Consider the following 20,058-nt stretch of genomic DNA (forward strand, 5'->3'; position numbering starts at 1 on the left):
TGAAACAAAATGGAGCAAGGAATATGATTCTGGTCAAATAGGTGGGAACATGGAAGAGGGAGGTTTCATGGATGATGATAGCCCTAGTATGGATACTCATGATGAATTCCCCGATACAAACTCCACACCAACGGAAGGATCCACCCAAATTGTAGTTAATTTGCAACAAAATGATAGTGACCCAATAATGGAAGAACCAGAAATTGAAGAGGAGAGGAAAGAAGATTATTTGGGTGAAATAGGTGCGAATGTGGGAGATGGAGGTTTGATGGATCATCATAGCCCCTACTTCGATAATCCCACAGATGAATCTCGTGCTAAATGTGTCAGTACAGACTTGATTCCAGTGGAAGTACCCACCAAAATTGTGGATTATCTACGATAAGGAGGTGCCTTAGGGATAGAAGAACCACAACTTCAAGAGGAGGGGCGACAACATCTTCAAGAAGCAGAAGGTTACCTGATTACGATGGATGAACCTCTTAATCGAGAGGAAATGCAGGAGCAAAAATTTACAATTAGCCCATCTACAATGGTGAAAAGAGTGAAAGGGGAGGAGAGGAAGCAAGAAAGAACAGAGAAAAATGATAAATATTTTTTGTTCTATACAAGAAAGTGAAAAGGAGACCATAGATAGAGAAGAAGAGGCAAGAGAGAAAACCAAATCAGTAATTAATGAAGGTACGTTGCATAACCCGCACTAATGTAGTATATATCTAATCATATGAAACTAAGATGGGGAAGTATAATTGCCTTGTGTGGAAATGATCGGACTTGGTAGAAGTTGGAATATGGGGTTAGATAAGGATGGATATTTGATCTGTATGTGGGTGGTTAGTGAGATCTTAGGGGTCTTCTAACATCGGTCTATCGTAGTAGAGCATTGTCCAATGCATTGATTCATTTATCAATGGTTGGATGGAAGAATAACTAGGAAAACTGAAATAGTAGACCCTTTGAGCATGTTAAGTTTTATGTTTTTTATTTCCTTGAGCGTGGTATATCTAGGAAAACTACAAAATGAGCCTGCCTTAGAAGTTTAAGGTGTCTCATGACAGATTTGTTAGTCTAGTTGTCCTTGTATGCTGAAGCTTAAGCTTACGATGTCTTTGTAGACAACACATCAGATGTCTAAAACAATAATGTAGGGGCATATAATTGTTAGTTGCAGTTGGCATATGTAGCAGTATGACTAGTGCTTACCAGCTATAACTTGTTTGGGCTCTACTCTCATATTAGCACCTATTTTTTCCTTCAAACATGTCCCCTCTCCCATGTTTGCTCGAACTATATATTCCATTTCAGTTTGTGCGCTTGCAGCTGAATATGGATCTTAAACATTGGTATTCATATTAAGATTCAAATTGATTGCTCGCTAATCTTCTGCACCACCTATGCTTTGGAAAAAATTACATATTAGCTTTATTCATTCTACTAGGTGTTTATATATTTTGCAGTCAAATATCACGTCGATGTTTTACTTTTACTTTGATTCTTATATATAATGTGTTGCTTACTTGGTTACCTTGTATATGGGTGCATTTACTAGCTATTTTATATCACGTTATATTTGAGTGTCACCACCTCTTTTCAATTGCAGAACTCAAGTTTGTCGGTGTGTTAATGATGTGGTGTTAATGATGGGAGCTAGGACCAATAGAAAGATCAACTGTACCTAAATTACTTACTAATGGTGCACATGGTGTTGGTCCTAAACCCGTTCATGATCTTAATGTACCTTATGAGCCTATTGAAGAGTACGAAATGCCCACTGCCGAGATCCTCTATCCACTAGTAACGACCTTAAAGTTAATTTTATTTCTGAGTTTTTAGTTAGTTTTAGGTTGTCAGTTGATTGGGAATTTGGGTTTTGGATTTTGGATTTTAGACGCCGTTATAGACTCCAAAGCAAACGTTGTTACCAGGGACGGCTCATACGCCTTTACCTAGAACTGTACAGACGCCATTGCTAGGAAGTGGGGAGAATTTGATGTATAAGCTTCCCACACCTAGTGATTATAGTAGTGGACATGAGAATGTTACTCCGAATGAGGTGAAACCTAAGATGCCTAGTCCGTATAGGGTAAGTTTTTAAAGCTATTGATGTGGGCGTTTTTGTTAGTAGTTTCTAGCATTGACCATTAAGATTTGAAATTCATTTATTGTTTGTGTAGCAAACACCTTCTCCTTGGATGAACGAAAGGCCTCTTGTAGTAGACGTTAATGCCGGTGAGTTTAGTGGCATTGGCTAAGGATAAAGCATATATCTATCTTCAAGCTATTGGTAGTAATTCGGTTTGAATCTTGTAGCTTATGTCGAAGGGCGGGAGGAAGGGGAGAGAAGGAATCCTCCTCAACCCACGACATAGGTTATACTCTTTCTTTAAATATGTTTATTTGTTTTCTTTAGGGGTAGGGCTTGGTTACATTTTGAAGGAAACATAAACTTGTATGTGTTAATTCTGATGAATGTAATCTAGAAGTCACTGCGATTCTAAATTATATGGTTTAAATCCAGGATTTCTTCATGATGTCTTATGGCCAGCGGAAACGTGAGGATTTTGCTCCTCATTTTCATAGGGGTGGATATATACCGCAACAAGATGGGGTTGGGGATGGCACATATGATGTTTTTCAAACTGAGGTACCTGTTTATTACCTTTGCCAGAACATTTATAATGTCTTCATTCTTATTAAATTAGATCTCATGTGTTCCTCCGTATGAATGTTGTGTTTCGTACAAGTTAATAATATCTGCTAGAACCTAGCATTGTAAAATTCAGCAGTGTTTTATTTATGGTTGCATCATTGAATTACATGTGCAATTAGTGCTGGAAATAAATGAAATATCTACAAAGTACTACTGAAGATAACACTGATATTCTTACATGAACTGCAATAATACTATTACTTGAAGTTAGAGAGCGTTTGTTCTTGTTACATGTCAGCATAGGCATAGAGCTAGGGATTGTCAAGAGAATAATAATGCTATTGCTCGTGTTAATAGTAATAATGGAGGTTATGTGACTCGCGATGTTTCTTGTTATAACTGCGGGAATCCCTGCCATAGAGCTAGGGAGTGCACTGCAAAGGAAAGTGCTGATGGCCAAGGCGAAGGTTGTTATAACTGTGGCGATTTTGGTCACTTTGCCTTAGACTGTAATAATAATAATTGCAGGGGAAGAGGTGTGTGTTATTCTTGTGGTAGGTATGGCCATCTGGCTAGGGAGTGTTTTAATGAGAACAGTGGCGGTGCTAGACGCAATGGTGGCAGCACAAGTGGCGGAAACCAATGCTAAAACTGTAAGCAGGTTGATGGCCACTATGCAAGAGACTGTCCCAATGCAGCTGCAACCTTAACAACAAATTAATTGAACTCGATTTAGAGATTAAGGGGTAAATAAATACCTTGTGGTTTTCCCAATTTTCTATATCATATAGCGGTTTACTATTGTTTTGGTAATGAGACACCACTCTTTAAATTCTTTGTTTTTTTTTGTCTAATTGGGGTTGCTATTGATTAATTAGTTTTTTTAGGGAGAGTGTTTTACAATTGTTGGTGTGTCAATAGATGGTGGATTATTCTTATATTAATATTCCCATAATGATATCATTTTTTAGTATAATCAGTTCACTTCGTTTTTTCTTAGTTAGTGGAAGTTTACTATCTCGTGTTCTGCCCTTTTGTGTATGTTTATCTGTTCGTTGTGGAGTATTGGTGTTTTTCACCACTCTAGTTATTTGTTTGGAATAGGAAAAAGAGACCATAAAGGAATGAGAATGAAAGAGAGGGAATATAGGAAGTTTGCCTTATAGAATAGTAGAACAATTTACCCAAGTTATTCCCAAAATTTTGCTATGAGAGATTGAGAGTTGGAAAATAATGTAGGAAGGTGCTATCCGACTTTTACTAATTTTAATTAGAAGCAATGTTGAGTTGGGAACAAAGACTTGGGTGGGAAATATTGAAATCAGAAAGTAGGTTGGAAAGGATATGGTCTTTTTTGGCACATAGCTCATGGTTATTTGAATACACCAGTATTCGTCGTCAAGTAATATTGAAATAAAGTTTTCTCTGTTCATGTTTTCATACTTTACCAACTCATAGAACCTTGTGAACTTTAAACTATATTGTTAGTGAATAGAAAAGGTTGTCATTAATTAATGGATAGGTTTTGGAACTTTAAAGACCTTTCGAAAAGGTGCTAGTAGCAGTTTATGAGTTGCTAAAGTTTAGGTGTTCCGTTCATGCAACTCACAGAGCGTGTTGCATTGAATGTAAACAAGGACCTTTTTGTCTAACTATCAAAATTTACTATGCAAAACTCCTCATTGTGGTTGATATTGGGAATTGGAATAAAGTAAAGGGTGGTCATATTTAAACCATATACAGATTTTCATCCACCCAATGCAATGAATAATTGCCCAAGACCACCAATTCCAGAGTCCAGTATTTGTACATACTGATCTCTTAATCCTTGCTCCCCACTGTAAGATGCCAGGTCAGGATTTCCTTTTGAAATGCCGTCTGAGTTGAATTTGAAGTTGCCTTGTGGTGGGACAGACCAGTAGAACTCAAGTTCTTTAGGGATAGTGCTAATTTTTGGTGCAGTCCGGGACTTCGGAGTACATTAATTAAGTTATATACTAGTGTAGAGTTATCCATGAAACTCAATGCACCTACTGATGAGCTCTTTTAATCCATGTTTGCAGAAACAGAAAATGTTGGCCTTAATCTTTTTTTCATATGGCACTGAATTTATAGTTTTTCATTTATGCATTGTTGCAGTATTCCGGACTATGAAGTATGATTGTCTGTGTGGTTCTTCTCCTGAGGCCATGAGCTCTTCTTTTAAACTCCCTCCCCAACGCATCCGTCGAATCAGAGAAAGACTTAAATTGTGTCGTGTAGCATTGATTTTCTAGGCTGTGTTTGATAGCCCCATTTGCTATGGCAAATGCAAATAAATGGCCCTATTCACTTGTTTTCCATTGTTCAATGTGTTTTTTGAGCCATGGCAAATTTTTTTTGGATTTGCCACAAGTTGTTATTTGCCATGATTTTGGTGCCAAAATTTACTATGGGGGGAGGTGAGTAAATTTTGCCACGACAATTTTGTACACAAATTTGCTGTGATTTGCCACCAATCAAGAACAAAAACAAACACTGCCCAATAATATATATCTCTCTCTCTCTCTCTCTCTCTCTCTCTCTCTCTCTCTCTCTCTCTCTCTCTCTCTCTCTCTCTCTCTCTCTCTTTTTGATTATTGAAATAGAATTGAAGGAGATAACATCTTTAATTGAAAATGGAACTTAGGAGAAGGAGGTTCGCAAAAGTGTTTGTGCAATTCATTTCACCATTGCTTTGAGAAACAAGTTGAAACCATCTCTTCTTCATGCATTCCTTAATTATGCTTTGATTCTCGGTTCTGAAGCCCATACTCGTTTGTCAGTTTACCTTCCAAAGGTATCTTTATTTCTTCCCTTCGTTTTCTTGTGTATTATATTCACGCATGCTTAATTGGTATATATGTTATGCAATGTCAAGTAGAAAAACTCCACATCTATATCTTAGTGAGTCCACGGAGTGTGTACATTATTACGAGTGGGGATTATCATGTTTAGTTATGACACTCTCTTAAACACATCTATACATACAACTTCTTATGGCAAGGTTTACATCTTTGTTAAGCATCAGTCAAGTTTCCTGCATTTTCACATGCATATCTGCATGCCGTTTTATAGTCTCACTGCTTACATACTTTAGGGATGTGACGGAAACAAAGACATGCTTTGCAATATTGGACAATTACTTGTGGTATTTCTTGGATAGCACCTCGAAAGGATTTAGATAAGGCTTGTATATAGACGATTATCCATTTGTGCTTATCAATGATGCATATACCAGGTTGGATTTTGAAGAGTACAAGAGGGGTAACTAAGTGGGTGCGGGCCTACATTTCTTTTGACTAGGAAGGCTTAAGAAAAACTTCTTTTTTGACCAATAAAGAATGAGGCACTTCAAATTATCAGTTTATATATTTGGAATTTCATTTTGGGAAAGGGAAATATATAATACCTAATAGTTAACATCTCACAAGATCGTTTCTCATACCTACTTTGACTGAACTAGTATTTCCAAGTGACCTTAGACAAAACTGTTATAAAAAAGCCTTGAAAATTTGTTGCAGGCCCTCTGCTAACTGTTAAGCTCAAATTTATAGTTTAATATATACTGTTATGTTGCAGGATGATGAGCAGGATATGGAAGTCGATACTACAACTTCCGCAACTTCAATGAAGCAATCCTTGCCTGAACTCGAGATTTATTGCTACTTGCTTGTATTGATTTTTCTAATTGATCAGAAGAGGTTGAGTGAGGTGAAAATCTGCAACTTTTCCAATTTTTTTAGTTAAACTCATTATGTTTCATTTCTCTTCTATTTTTGTTTCCTGAAATTATTTCAGTTTGTTTCTCGTGTTTTAGTTTTGCCCAACTATCTTATTTTTTCACGGCAGGTTTTGTTTTTTTTCAGGCTAAAGCTTGTTCTTCAGCAAGCATTGCTCGCTTAAGGAATATGAGCAGGAGAACAGTAGATGTTTTAGCATCCAGACTATTCTTCTATTACTCACTCAGTTACGAATTAACGGGTGATCTTGCTGAAATTCGAGGGTAAGTTGTATACAAGTGAGCCTTTATATTTAATTTTTAATTGTTGTAGCATACATGATCCACAATTGTTGATGCTTTCCCCCATCTCCTCGAACTTGGGTTACTTGGTTGCTTTTTTCTCACCAGAAACCTTCTTGCCTTGCATCGGATTGCTACATTGCGCCATGATGAGTTGGGTCAGGTGTGTATATTAGAAATAGCTGCTATTTTGGTGAAGCACCTTAGAGTATATCACTAAGATTTTGGTGGTGATGTATAGGAAACACTTCTGAACTTGCTACTTCGCAATTACCTCCATTACAATCTTAGTGATCAGGCAGAAAAACTTAGATCAAAGGCACCGCATTTTGAAGCACACTCAAATCAGCAGGTAGTTTCTATTTCCTCAACCCGTATATTCCTTTTGAGATTCCTGAGATAGTGGTCATGCAATATGGTTTTTGTTTACAAGTTGTATGGGATTTACTTTTTGTGTACTCGTGTGCGTTACTTGATCTGTTTGTTAGAAATATAATGAAAATGAAGTTTGCGAGTTGAAGGATATTGTAACTGATGTGGCTAATTTGCTGTTGTGGACACTATATGAACCATGTATAGGATGTCATTTTTGTTGAGATTCTTATTGAGCTACATTTATTTTCATTAACATTATTGTTGAATTGGTAGTGTTCTACCATTTCCAGTGGTCACAACCAAGGGACTTACGGCTGTAGTGATATAACAACTTGGTCTGTCATTTCTTATGGAGCCTGCTGAGTGTCTTTTCTTGCTGATTAGTTATACACTCCATCAAGCATTGTTTATTTTCTCCTATGAGGGTGTTATAAACCATCTAGTTTGTGAAACAATTTTGCAGAATGTGATTGATGGTGATTTGTGAGAGCAGTTTTCAACACTGTCTCCTATTGTGCAGAAGAAGATTGCTGATGAGCTGGATAGAAGAACACCGCAGGAGATATTGAAGAAACTCGAGGATGTGAGAAACAAGATCATCTTAATAGGATTCTGTGTATGCTTGCAAAACTCCAAGAGATGATAATTATCACATGACACCACTATGTAGAGTTCTGTTACAAAACAATCAGATATAAACTTTTGTGTAGACAAAAAAGTTCAAGCGGAGATAATTCCTTTCATCATTGTAGAGTTTGCTATATGAAAGCATAAACCAGTTTTACTTCTGTTGAAGATGAGAACTTCTAATTTACATAATATAGTTATATTAGGCTAAAAAAGATCATTGAGCTTGATTTTGTTTAGAATATCATTAGGATATTTTTGTGTAGACAATGCAGACAAATGTGCTGTACACTCATGGGCGAACAATGTCAACACCCAATATGTCCATCTTTAAATGGCAATCTTCAGCTCATGGGCTCGGGCTTTGATTGGGCTCTGATCAAGATCCTTATTTTCAACAAAAATCAAAACTTTCTAATACTAATTTTGTAGGTAATATCTATCCAATTCACAACATAGAGAAAAAAAATAACCAAAATCAATCAATGAAAAATAAACAAAAATAAAAAACTTGAACTTGAACCCAAAACCATATTTGAGGATTTGAAGTTTCTTTTTCATGATTTAACATTTGTATATTGATTATTTTCCACAACATGATAAAATGAAGATGGGAGCGAGGATCTATTGTACAAAACAATAAAATATATAGGTAAAATATAAACTAAAAGAATTCGAAATTAATACAATGATGAATGATTTATCTTCTCCAAAATTCGAAACTTGAATTTGAACTCTTGATATTTGCCCAATGTTCAAACTGGAATATTTAAATTGATGTCGAACTCATAAGTTTTTTATCTCTGAAATTCCTACAAAAGTTAAAAGAAAATAGGGATTCTAGCATGTGCTGGCTGTACTGGTACCTAAGACAACCTAGATCCAGTACCTTGCCATGCAATACACCTTCACCTTTTGCTGGTGGAGGGCCCAGATGACATGCGTACCCATAATCCAGCGTACTCTAGATTTTGCCAAAAGAAAATATAAACAAAATTCAAAAATATTAGATTTAGAGTCTCCAAATTTTGCTTATCAACGGGGTTGGGTCAACGACTTTTGATACGGCGTAGGTCCGGCGGCTTGACAGGTCGGGTTTGAGCATATAACCTACACCCATAGCCAGACCGGTAGAAACGGTATTAGGTCGGTGCGGGATTGGGTGGCGGGTGAAGACTAGGTCCCCTGGGTGATGGGTCAACGTTTTTTTATTACACACCTAACTGTGGGCGTTGAAAATCTATTATCAGGGAGTTCAATGCAAATGCACGGCTGTGAAAGAGGATAGGGAGTTAAAACAGTTATCAAGTGGCCTGGTTTAGGGGATCCGACTCTTATAAATTTCAAAATGTAGGGTACAAATTAGTTCACGCAATAGTTCGTACAAAGCAAGAATGGGCTGCAAACCAACTCGAGATTTGTGCTAAGTGACAACTAGTATCTGAAAAATCCATTGATCCAAATCCATTTTGTGAGGTTTAGCATTTCTTTTCGGAAAATAAGTTAGCAAAGATGGTGAAGAGGATGAGTTAGCAAGTATATTGAGGTACTAATTGTTTTTGTTCATATAGTTTTTTTTTTTTGGTAACTCATATACTTAAGTTTGAAGGTAGCTCATTTTACAAAACATAACAATATCTTCAAAGCCTCAAAGGTGCTACTTTTTCTAACGTTTGTATTTTTCACTCTCAATATACTTGAAAATTGTATAGTTTGAGTTTAGGAGTGTTTTGATACGCAGGAGATTAATATACGGTGCACTGTGGTATGGCTTTGTTTTGGTGACAGTAGTTAAGGTTATATAAAGTACGGGTTTTTATTTATTCCAAAATCATGACAATACTTAATTCTTTGTTTTTTATGAAAGGCAAGGAGGGAAAAATCTTAACCTTTTTGAGATTAACCCATTTATTTCGATATTGGCTCTTGAAAAAAACACACACTATAGCTTTTATCTTTATTAGTATGCATAATGATAGAGGCCGTTTGTTGTCATAACAATTAGCGTATAAGCTGCAATTAGTGTATAAACATATCTCCGGTGGTTTGGAGTTTACCACCAAACTGGTTAGATTAATGCTAATGCCAAACTAATTATTGTGTGGCTCATTTTATAATATTTTGTATGTTATGCAGCTTAATGTCAGACGAATGATACAAGCTATGCATACTTTGTTGCGTGCTCTTGGCGATGTTAATTACATAATGGGAAGTTCAACGATAGGCCAATAGGTAAAACGTTTAATTTCAGAATTATAAAGAGAGCTCTTTAAAATATCTACTTGTTCAAGAACTTTCTTGAGTATTGAGATCATATAAGGTTAAAGTGAATGAAATTAGTCTGCCACTCGAAATTGCCCAAAGGATCACATTTGAAGAGAAAGTAACAGAACCACCTACAAGAGTTGGTGGACAAGAAGTAAGAACCACCCAGACTTGAAATCATCGTGGCATGACTAGTGAAATTATAGCCAGTTGCATTATGTCCACTGACTATAATATCATAAGTCATGCCACGGTGCTTTCAGGTCTCGGTCGTTCTTACTTCTTGTCCACCAACTCTTGTAGGTGGTTCAGTAACTTACTCTTCAAATGTGATCATTTAGGCAATTTCAAGTGACAGACCAATTTCATTCACTTTAACCTTATATGATCTCAATACTTAAGAAAGTTCTTAAACAAGTAGAAATTATAAAGAGCTCTCTTTATAAATGGATATCTGGCGAGATGTGTGGTTAAGCAATGTTTCTTTTAAGCAAGCCTTACATATTTTTGATATGGAATTGAAAGGATGTCAAGCCAAAGTTACAGATCGACCTTATTGTTAATGGAAGTTGGGCGATAACAGAAATCATACAGGAGGTGATTGAGCTTGCAGGGTTCGATGTAACTTCCTTAGGCACACCTGCTGAGAATGAAGAAGACCACCTATATGGCAGGGTGAAGTGTTAATACAAACTATATGACAGAATGCTTAGCCATCGTCGAGATTGCAGTACAAGGAATTCTATTGTCTGCAGGAGATCTTAATTGTAGCCAGTGGCATTATCATTGAGGGTGTAGGTGATTGATGTAGTTTTAGGTACTTGTGACTTGTAAGGGAGATCTATTGTTTGTGTTTAATGTTTACTTTATAACTAAAATCTAGGGTATCTACAAATTATTATATTGTTACTTCTCTATGTAAAATTTCTATAGAATTTGGATCATTTTTACTGTTGATGTAAAAAGTTTTGACTGGCGTTTTTCTTTGAAGTGGAGACTTAATTAATCAAGATATAAGCTCCTCATGGTCTCCTTATTGTACTGAGTGCCGACTCTCACTTTGGTATCAATATTTGTTTTTATTCCTACTATGTTCATAGTAACCTTGAAGGGGTCGTTTAGATCAACTTGAAGTGGTCTGATGAGGTCGTTTAAATCAACGTAAAGTGATTTGAAGAGGTTGTTTAAATCAACATAAAGCGATATGAAGAAGTCGTTTATATCAACTTGAAGCAGTATGAATAGGTCACTTAGAGTGAATCCGAGTGGTCTTCCTACATCATTTAAAGTGATTCTCAGTGGTCTGCCATTATCATTTAGAGTCAACATCAAATTAACAGTTTAATTCAAATTCAGCCTCAAATTCAAATGTCATATTCAAATTCGTTTATGTCAAATTCAAATGTCATATTAAAATTCAACGTCAAATTCAAATTCAATATCAAATTCATATTCAACTTTCATATTCAAATTCAACGTCAAATTGAAATTCAACTGTCATATTCAAATTCAACGTCAAATTCAAATTCAACGTCAAATTCAAATTCACATATAGCAACAACTATGTCTTCTTAGTACTCCTTTATGTATCATGGTAAGCCTCCATGGCTATATAAATGGGAGGCTTACACTAGCACTTACTTTTGCGTAGACAATGCTGACAAATGTACTGTACACTCACGAGCTAACAATGTCAACACCCAATATGTCCATCTTTAAATGGCCATCTTCAGCTCATGGGCTCGATCTTTGATTGGGCTCTGACAAAGATCCTTATTTCCTACTAAAATAAAAACTTTCTAATACTAATTCTGCAGGTAATATCTATTCAATTCACAACATAGAGAAAAAAAAATATAATCAATCAATGAAAAAAAAACAAAAAAAAAAAACTTTAACTTGAACCCAAAACCATATTTGAGGATTTTCTTTTTCTTTTTCATGATTTAACATTTGTAAATTGATTATTTTCCGAAACATGATAAAATGAAGATGGGAGCGATGATCTATGGTACAATACAATAAAATATATAGATAAAATATAAACTAAAATAATTCGAAATTAATACAATAATGAATGATTCATCTTCTCCAAAATTCGAAAGTTGAATCTGAACTCTTGATATTTGTGCAATGTTCAAACTTGAATATTTAAATTGATGTTGAACTCATAAACTTTTTATCTCCCAAATCACTACAAACGTTAAAAGAAAAGAGATATTCTAGCATGCGCTGGCTGTACCGGTACGCAGGGCTAAGACAACCTAGATCTAGTACTTTGCCATGCAATACACCATCACCTTTTGCTAGTGGAGGGCCCAGATGACATGCATACCCATAATCTAGCGTACTCTAGATTTTGCCAAATGAAAATATATAAACAAAATTCAAAAATATTAGAGTTAGAGTCTTGAAATTGTGCTTATCAACGGGGATGGATCAACAGACTTTGATACGGTGTGGGTCCGGTGGTTTGACAGGTCGGGTTTGATCATATAAACTACACCCATAGCCCGACCGCGTAGAAACGGTGTCGGGTCGGTGCGGGTTTGGGCGGCGGGTGAAGACCGGGGTGATGGGTCAACGGTTTTTTATTACACTCCTAACTATGGGCATTGAAAATCTATAATGAGGGAGTTCAATGCAAACGCATGGCTGTGAAAGTGGATAGGGAGTTAAAATAGTTATCAAGTGGCCTGGTTTAGGGGATCCGACTCTTATAAAATCCAAAATCACGGGTACAAATCAGTTCATGCAATCGTTCGTACAAAGCAAGCATGGGCTGGAAACCATCTCGAGATTTACGCTAAGTGATAGCTAGTCTCTGAAAAATCCATTGATCCAGCAAATTTTGTGAGGTTTTGCATTTCTTTCCGGAAAATAAGTTGGCAAAGATGGTGAAGAGGATGAGTTGGCAAGTATATTGAGGTACTAATTGTTTTTGTTCATATATATATATATATATATATATATATATATATATATATATATATTTTTTTTTTTTTTTTTTGGTAACTCATATACTTAAGTTTGATGGTAGCTCATTTTACAAAACATAACCATATCTTCAAAGCCTCAAAGGTGCTACTTTTTCTAACGTTTGTATTTTTCACTCTTAATATACTTGAAAATTGTATAGTTTGTGTTTAGGAGTGTTTTGATATGCAACAGATTAATATATGGTGCACTGTGGTTTGGCTTTGTTTTGGTGACAGTAGTTAAGGTTATATAAAGTTTGGGTTTTTATTTATTCCAAAATCATGACAATACTTAATTCTTTGTTTTTTATGAAAGGCAAGGAGGGAAAAATCTTAACCTTTTTGAGATTAACCCATTTATTTCGATATTGGCTCTTGAAAAAAACACACACTATAGCTTGCATCCTTATTAGTATGCATCATGATAGAGGTCATTTATTGTCATAACAATTAGCGTATAAGCTGCAATTAGTGTATAAACATATCTCTGGTGGTTTTGAGTTTACCACCAAACTGGTTAGATTAATACTAATGCCAAACTAATTATTGTGTGTCTCATTTTGTAATATTTTGTATGTTATGCAGCTTAATGTCAGACGGATGACACAAGTTATGCATACTTTGCTACGTGCTCTTGGCAATGTTAAGTACACAATGTGAAGTTCCACGATAGGCCAATGGGTAAAAGGTTTAATTTAAGAATTATAAAGAGAGCTCTTTCTAATTTCAACTTGTTTAAGAACTTTCTTGAGTATTAAGATCATATAAGTTTAAAGTGAATGAAATTGGTCCGCCACTCAAAATTGCCCAAAGGATCACATTTGAAGAGAAAGTAACTGAACCACCTACAAGAGTTGGTGGACAAGAAGTAAGAACCACCCAGACTTGAAAGCATCGTGGCATGACTAGTGAAATTATAGCCAGTTGCATTATGTCCACTGACTATAATATCAGAAGTCATGCCACTGTGCTTTCAGGTCTTGGTCGTTCTTACTTCTTGTCCACCAACTCTTGTAGGTGGTTCAGTTACTTTCTCTTCAAATGTGATCCTTTGGGCAATTTCAAGTGGCAGACCAATTTCATTCGCTTTAACCTTATATGATCTCAATACTCAAGAAAGTTCTTAAACAAGTAGAAATTATAAAGAGCTCTCTTTATAATTGGATATCTGGCGAGATGTGTGGTTAAGCAATGTTTCTCTTAAGCAAGCCTTACACATTTATGATATGGAATTGAAAGGATGTCGAGCCAAAGTTACAGATCGATCTTATGGTAAATGGAACTTGGGCGATACCAGAAATCATACAAGGGGTGATTGAGCTTGCAGGGTTCGATGTAACTTCCTTAGGCACACCTGCTGAGAATGAAGAATACCACCTATATGGCAGGGTGAAGTGTTAATACAAACTATATGGCAGAATGATTAGCCATCGTCGAGATTGCAGTACAAGGAATTCTATTGTCTGCAAGAGATCTTAATTGTAGCCAATGGCATTATCGTTGAGGATGTAGGAAATCAATGTGGTTTTAGGTACGTGTGAGTTGTAAGGGAGATGTATTCTCTGAGTTTAATGTTTACTTTATAAGTAAAATCTAGGGTATCTACAAATTATTATATTGTTACTTATCTCTATGTATAATATCTATAGAATTTGGATCATTTGTACTGTTGATGTAAAAAGTTTTCACTGGCGTTTTTCTTTGAAGTCAAGACTTAATTAATGAAGATATACACTCCTCATGGTCTCCTTATTGTACTGAGTGCCGACTCTCACTTTGGTATCAATATTTGTTGTTATTCCTGCTATGTTCATAGTAACCTTGAAGGGGTCGTTTAGATCAACTTGAAGTGGTCTGATGAGGTCGTTTAAATCAATGTAAAGCGATTTGAAGAGGTCGTTGAAATTAACGTAAAAGCGATCCAAGAAGTCGTTTATATCAACTTGAATCGGGGTATGAATAGGTCGTTTAGAGTGAATCCTAGCGGTCTTCCTACATTATTTAAAGTGATTCTGAGCGGTCTGCCATTATCATTTAGAGTCAACATCAAATTAACAGTTTAATTCATATTCAGCGTCAAATTCAAATTCAAATGTCATATTAAAATTCAACGTCAAATTCAAATTCAACGTCAAATTTTTATTCAATTGTCATATTCAAATTCAACGTAAAATTCAAATTCAACTGTCATATTCAAATTCAACGTCAAATTCAAATTCACATATAGCAACAACTATGTATTCTTAGTCCCCCTTTATGTATCATGGTAAGCCTCCATGACTATATAAATGGGAGGCTTACACTAGCACTTACTTTTCTGTAGACAATGCAGACAAATGTACTGTACACTCATGGGCGAACAATGTCAACACCCAATATGTCCATATTTAAATAGCCATCTTCTGCTCATGGGCTCGGGCTTTGATTGGGCTCTGACCAAGATCCTTTTTTCCTACTAAAATAAAAACTTTATAATATTAATTCTGTAGGTAATACAATGATGAATGATTCATCTTCTCCAAAATTTGAAAGTTGAATTTGAACTCTTTATATTAGCATAATGTTCAAACTTGAATATTTAAATTGATGTTGAACTTATAAGTTTTTTATCTCCCAAATTACTACAAACGTTAAAAGAAAAGAGGGATTCTCGCATGCGCTTGCTGCATCGTTATGCAGGGCTATAACAACCTAGATCCAGTACCTTGCCATGCAATACACCCTCACAAGTTAGAGTCTTGAAATTGTGCTTATCAACGGGTTGGGTCAACAGACTTTGATACGGTGTGGGTCCGCAGCTTGACAAGTCGGGTTTGATCATATAAACTACACCCATAGCCCCGCTGCGTAAACGGTGTTGAGTCGAACGGGTTTGGGTGAAGACCGGGTCCCCTACCGGGTGATGGGTTAATGGTTTTTATTACACTCCTAACTGTGGGCATTGAAAATCTATAATGAGGGAGTTCAATGCAAATGCACGGCTGTGAAAGTGGATAGGGAGTTAAAACAGTTATCAAGTGGCCTGGTTTAGGGGATCCGATTCTTATAAAATCCAAAATCACGGGTACAAATCAGTTCACACAATCGTTAAACAAAGCAAACATGGGCTGCAAAACCATCTCGAGATTGCGCTAAGTGACAGCAAGTCTCTGAAAAATCCATTGATCCAACAAATTTTGTAAGGTTTTGCATTTATTTTCGGAAAATAAGTTGGCAAAGATTGTGAAGAGGATGAGTTGGCAAGTATATTGAGGTACTAATTGTTTTTGTTCATATATATATATATATATATATATATATATATATATTGGTAATTCATATGCTTAAGTTTGATGGTAGCTCATTTTACAAAACATAACCATATCTTCGAAGCCTCAAAGGTGCTACTTTTTCTAACTTTTGTATTTTTCACTCTCAATATGCTTGAAAATTGTATAGTTTAAGTTTAGGAGTGTTTTGGTTTGTAGCAGGTTAATATATCGTGCACTGTGGTATGGCTTTGTTTTGGTGACAGTAGTTAAGGTTATTGCATAAAGTTTGTGTTTTTATTTATTCCAAAATCATTACAATACTTAATTCTTTATTTTTTATGAAAGGCAAGAAAGGAAAAATCTCAACTTTTTGAGATTATCCCATTTATTTTGATACTAGCTCTTGAAAAAAACACACACTATAGCTTGCATCTTTATTAGTATGCATCAAGATAGAGGCCGTTTGTTGTAATAACAATTAGCGTATAAGCTGCAATTAGTGTATAAGCATATCTCTGGTGGTTTTGAGTTTACCACCAAACTGGTTAGATTAATGCTAATGCCAAACTAATTATTGTGTGGCTCATTTTGTAATAGTTTGTATGTTATGCAGCTTAATGTCAGACGGATGATACAAGTTATGCATACTTTGTTACGTGCTCTTGGCGATGTTAATTACATAATGGGAAGTTCCACGATATCCCCATGGGTAAAACGTTTAATTTAAGATTTATTAAAGCTCTTTATAATTTCCATTTGTTTTTGAACTTTCTCGAGTATTGAGATCATATAAGGTTAAAGTGAATGAAATTGGTCCGCCAGTCGAAATTGCCCAAAGGACTGCATTTGAAGAGAAAGTAACTGAATGAAATAAGTTTCACCTACAAGAGTTGGTGGACAAGAAGTAACCTGAAAGCATCGTGGCATGACTAGTGAAATTATAGCCAGTTGCATTATGTCCACTGACTATAATATCACAAGTCATGCCACGGTGCTTTCAAGACTCGGTCGTTCTTACTTCTTGTCCACCAACTCTTGTAGGTGAAACTTATTTCGTTCAGTTACTCTCTCTTCAAATGTGATCCTTTGGGCAATTTCGACTGGCAGACCAATTTCATTCACTTTAACCTTATATGATCTTAATACTGTGGAAAGTTCTTTAACAAATGGAAATTATAAAGAGCTCTCTTTATAATTGGATATCTGGAGAGATGGGTGGTTAAATAATGTTTCTTTTAAGCAAGCCTTAAACATTTCTGATATGGAACTTGGGCGATACCAGAAATCATACAGGAGGTTCCTTAGGCACACCTGCTGCGAATGAAGAAGATCACCTATACGGCAGGGTGAAGTGTTAATACTAACTATATGGCAGAATGCTTAGCCATCATCGAGAGTGTCTCGATTGCAATACAAAGAATTCTATTGTCTGCAGGAGACAATAGAAGATCGATGTAGCCAGTGGCATTATCATTGAGGATGTTGGAGATCAATGTAGTTATAGGTACTTGTGACTTGTAAGGGAGATCTATTGTCTGTGTTTAATGTTTTCTTTATAAGTAAAATCTAGGATATTTACAAATTATTATATTGTTACTTGTCTCTATGTATAATTTCTATAGAATTTGGATCATTTGTATTGTTGATGGAAAAAGTTTTCACTGGCATTTTTCTTTGAAGTCAAAACTTAATTAATCAAGATATAAGCTCCTCATGGTCTCCTTATTGTACCGAGTGCTGACTCTCACTTTGGTATCAATATTTGTTGTTATTCATGTTATGCTCATTGGAACTGGCATATATTATGAATTTGTCATATTCAAATTCAATGTCAACGTCAAATTCAAATTCAAATGTTAAATTCAAATTCAACGTCAAATTCATTATGAAACCCTAATCTATATACAAAACCCTAATCAGTAATCAAATTCAACGTCAAATGTCAAATGTCAAATTCCAAAGTCATATTCAAATTCAACGTCAAATTAAATTTCAACGTCAAGGCCAATTTTAAATGTCAAATTAAAATTCAACGTCAAATGATAATTCAATGTCAGATACAACATTGAATTTAAATTTCCCATTTGAATTTGAATTTGACGTTGAATTCGAATTTAACATTGAATTTGAATTTCACTCTAAATCATCTTGTCAGACCGCTCAGAATCACTTTAAATGATTTTGGCAGATCGTTGTGGGTTAATATAAACGACTCCATAAGATCGTTTGGAACTATAACCCAGCGATCTGTGGGGGTCGTTAAGGCCAGCTTCGTCTGTGAACAATATGTGGGGATCATTTTTTATGATTATGTACGATCAGGATGGGTCGTTTGGACCAAAATCAAAGCAAATTTACTATTTGATTTAGTAATATCATATCAAAACCAAATTCATATCGCATTATAACTTCAACTTCAAATTCGTATACATACAATCATATTCAAATTTAAACTCAAATTCACGTTAAAAATTAAATCATATTCATATACATCAAACCATATTCCAACTCAAATTCAAGTTCAAATTCAACTTCAAACCCTGATAAATTTGAACATGAATTTGTTCATGATAAAAATGATCCATAATAAACCAAGTGCGAAATATTATCTTAACTACAGTATGCTACACTATATGTATCATTCTTACTTTGGCAGTCAAAAGTTCCAGTAAGAACGGTGAGAACCAAGTGATAATGGTGCTCACAAGGATGGTATATGGTATGTAGCATTCCATATAATGGATGGTATAGTATGTACAATCCATACTTTGGCAATACAGATGAAACTGGCCTTAACGACCTGCTCAGATCGTTGGACTATAGATCCAAACGATCTTCTGGCATCGTTTATAATAATGGATGGTATATACTATGTATCATCCTTACTTTGGCAGTCCAAAATTTCCAGTAAGAATGGTAAGAACCAAGTGATAATGATGCTCACAAAGATGGTATATGGTATGTAGCATTCCATATAATGGATGGTATATAGTATGTACCATCCTTAGTTTGGCAGACCAAAACTTCCCGTAAGAATGGTGAGAATCAAGTGATAACGGTGCTCACCAGGATGGTATATGGTTTGTAGCATTCCAAATAATGGATACTACATAGTATTTATCATCCATACTTTGGCAGATCAAAACTTCCCATAAATTAAAATGGGTTAGCGACGAAAACGATTTGTTAAAAATAACTATTTAGAAATATCTTGTATGATTATATTATACAAAAATCTACTGGACCCAGATTCATGCGTACCAGTGCAGCAGGCGGACTTTAGAACTACTATTATATTATTATATATTTTGAAAGTGTCAAATATATACATCCGATATAATCGATTAAATTGCCGATTAATCGCATATCGCTACTCGATTAGTTCCAAAAACCGATTTTAACCGCTTAGGAAAATAGGAATTAAACATTCCAAAATCTATTAACATTACCCAAAAATTGAAATCTACTGTGGGCGTTGAAAATCTACTATTAGGGGATAGGTGGGAAATCAAATGCAAAGGAACGGCTGTGAAAGTGGATAGGTCGGGAGTTAAAACAGTTATCAAGTGGCCAGTTTTAGGAGATCTCGACTCTTAAAAAAAACCACAAGTATATGTTCGCGCATTTCTGCATGTATAATTGCTTGTACAAAGCAAGCATGGGCTGCAAACCATCTGGAGATTTGCGCCAAGTGACATCTATTAGTCTATTAGAAATATATTTTGTGAGGTTTTGCATTTCATTTCAGAAACTAACTAACTAAGTGATAGGGTTATATACTAAAAACATTACTTTTGTATTAACTCTAATTCTTTATATTTTGAATGAAAATCATATGGGCAAATATTATGTTATATATATTATTAGTTA

At 35.4% G+C, this 20,058-nt stretch overlaps 1 pseudogene; it reads left to right on the forward strand.

The window, feature by feature from the left end:
- Positions 1-2,530: 2,530 nt before the first annotated feature.
- LOC147510993 (putative 26S proteasome non-ATPase regulatory subunit 3) lies at positions 2,531-13,597 on the forward strand (annotated as a pseudogene).
- Positions 13,598-20,058: the final 6,461 nt, after the last annotated feature.

Source organism: Coptis chinensis, chromosome 3, assembly GCF_015680905.1.
Source record: "Coptis chinensis isolate HL-2020 chromosome 3, ASM1568090v1, whole genome shotgun sequence".
Lineage (NCBI taxonomy): Eukaryota > Viridiplantae > Streptophyta > Magnoliopsida > Ranunculales > Ranunculaceae > Coptis > Coptis chinensis.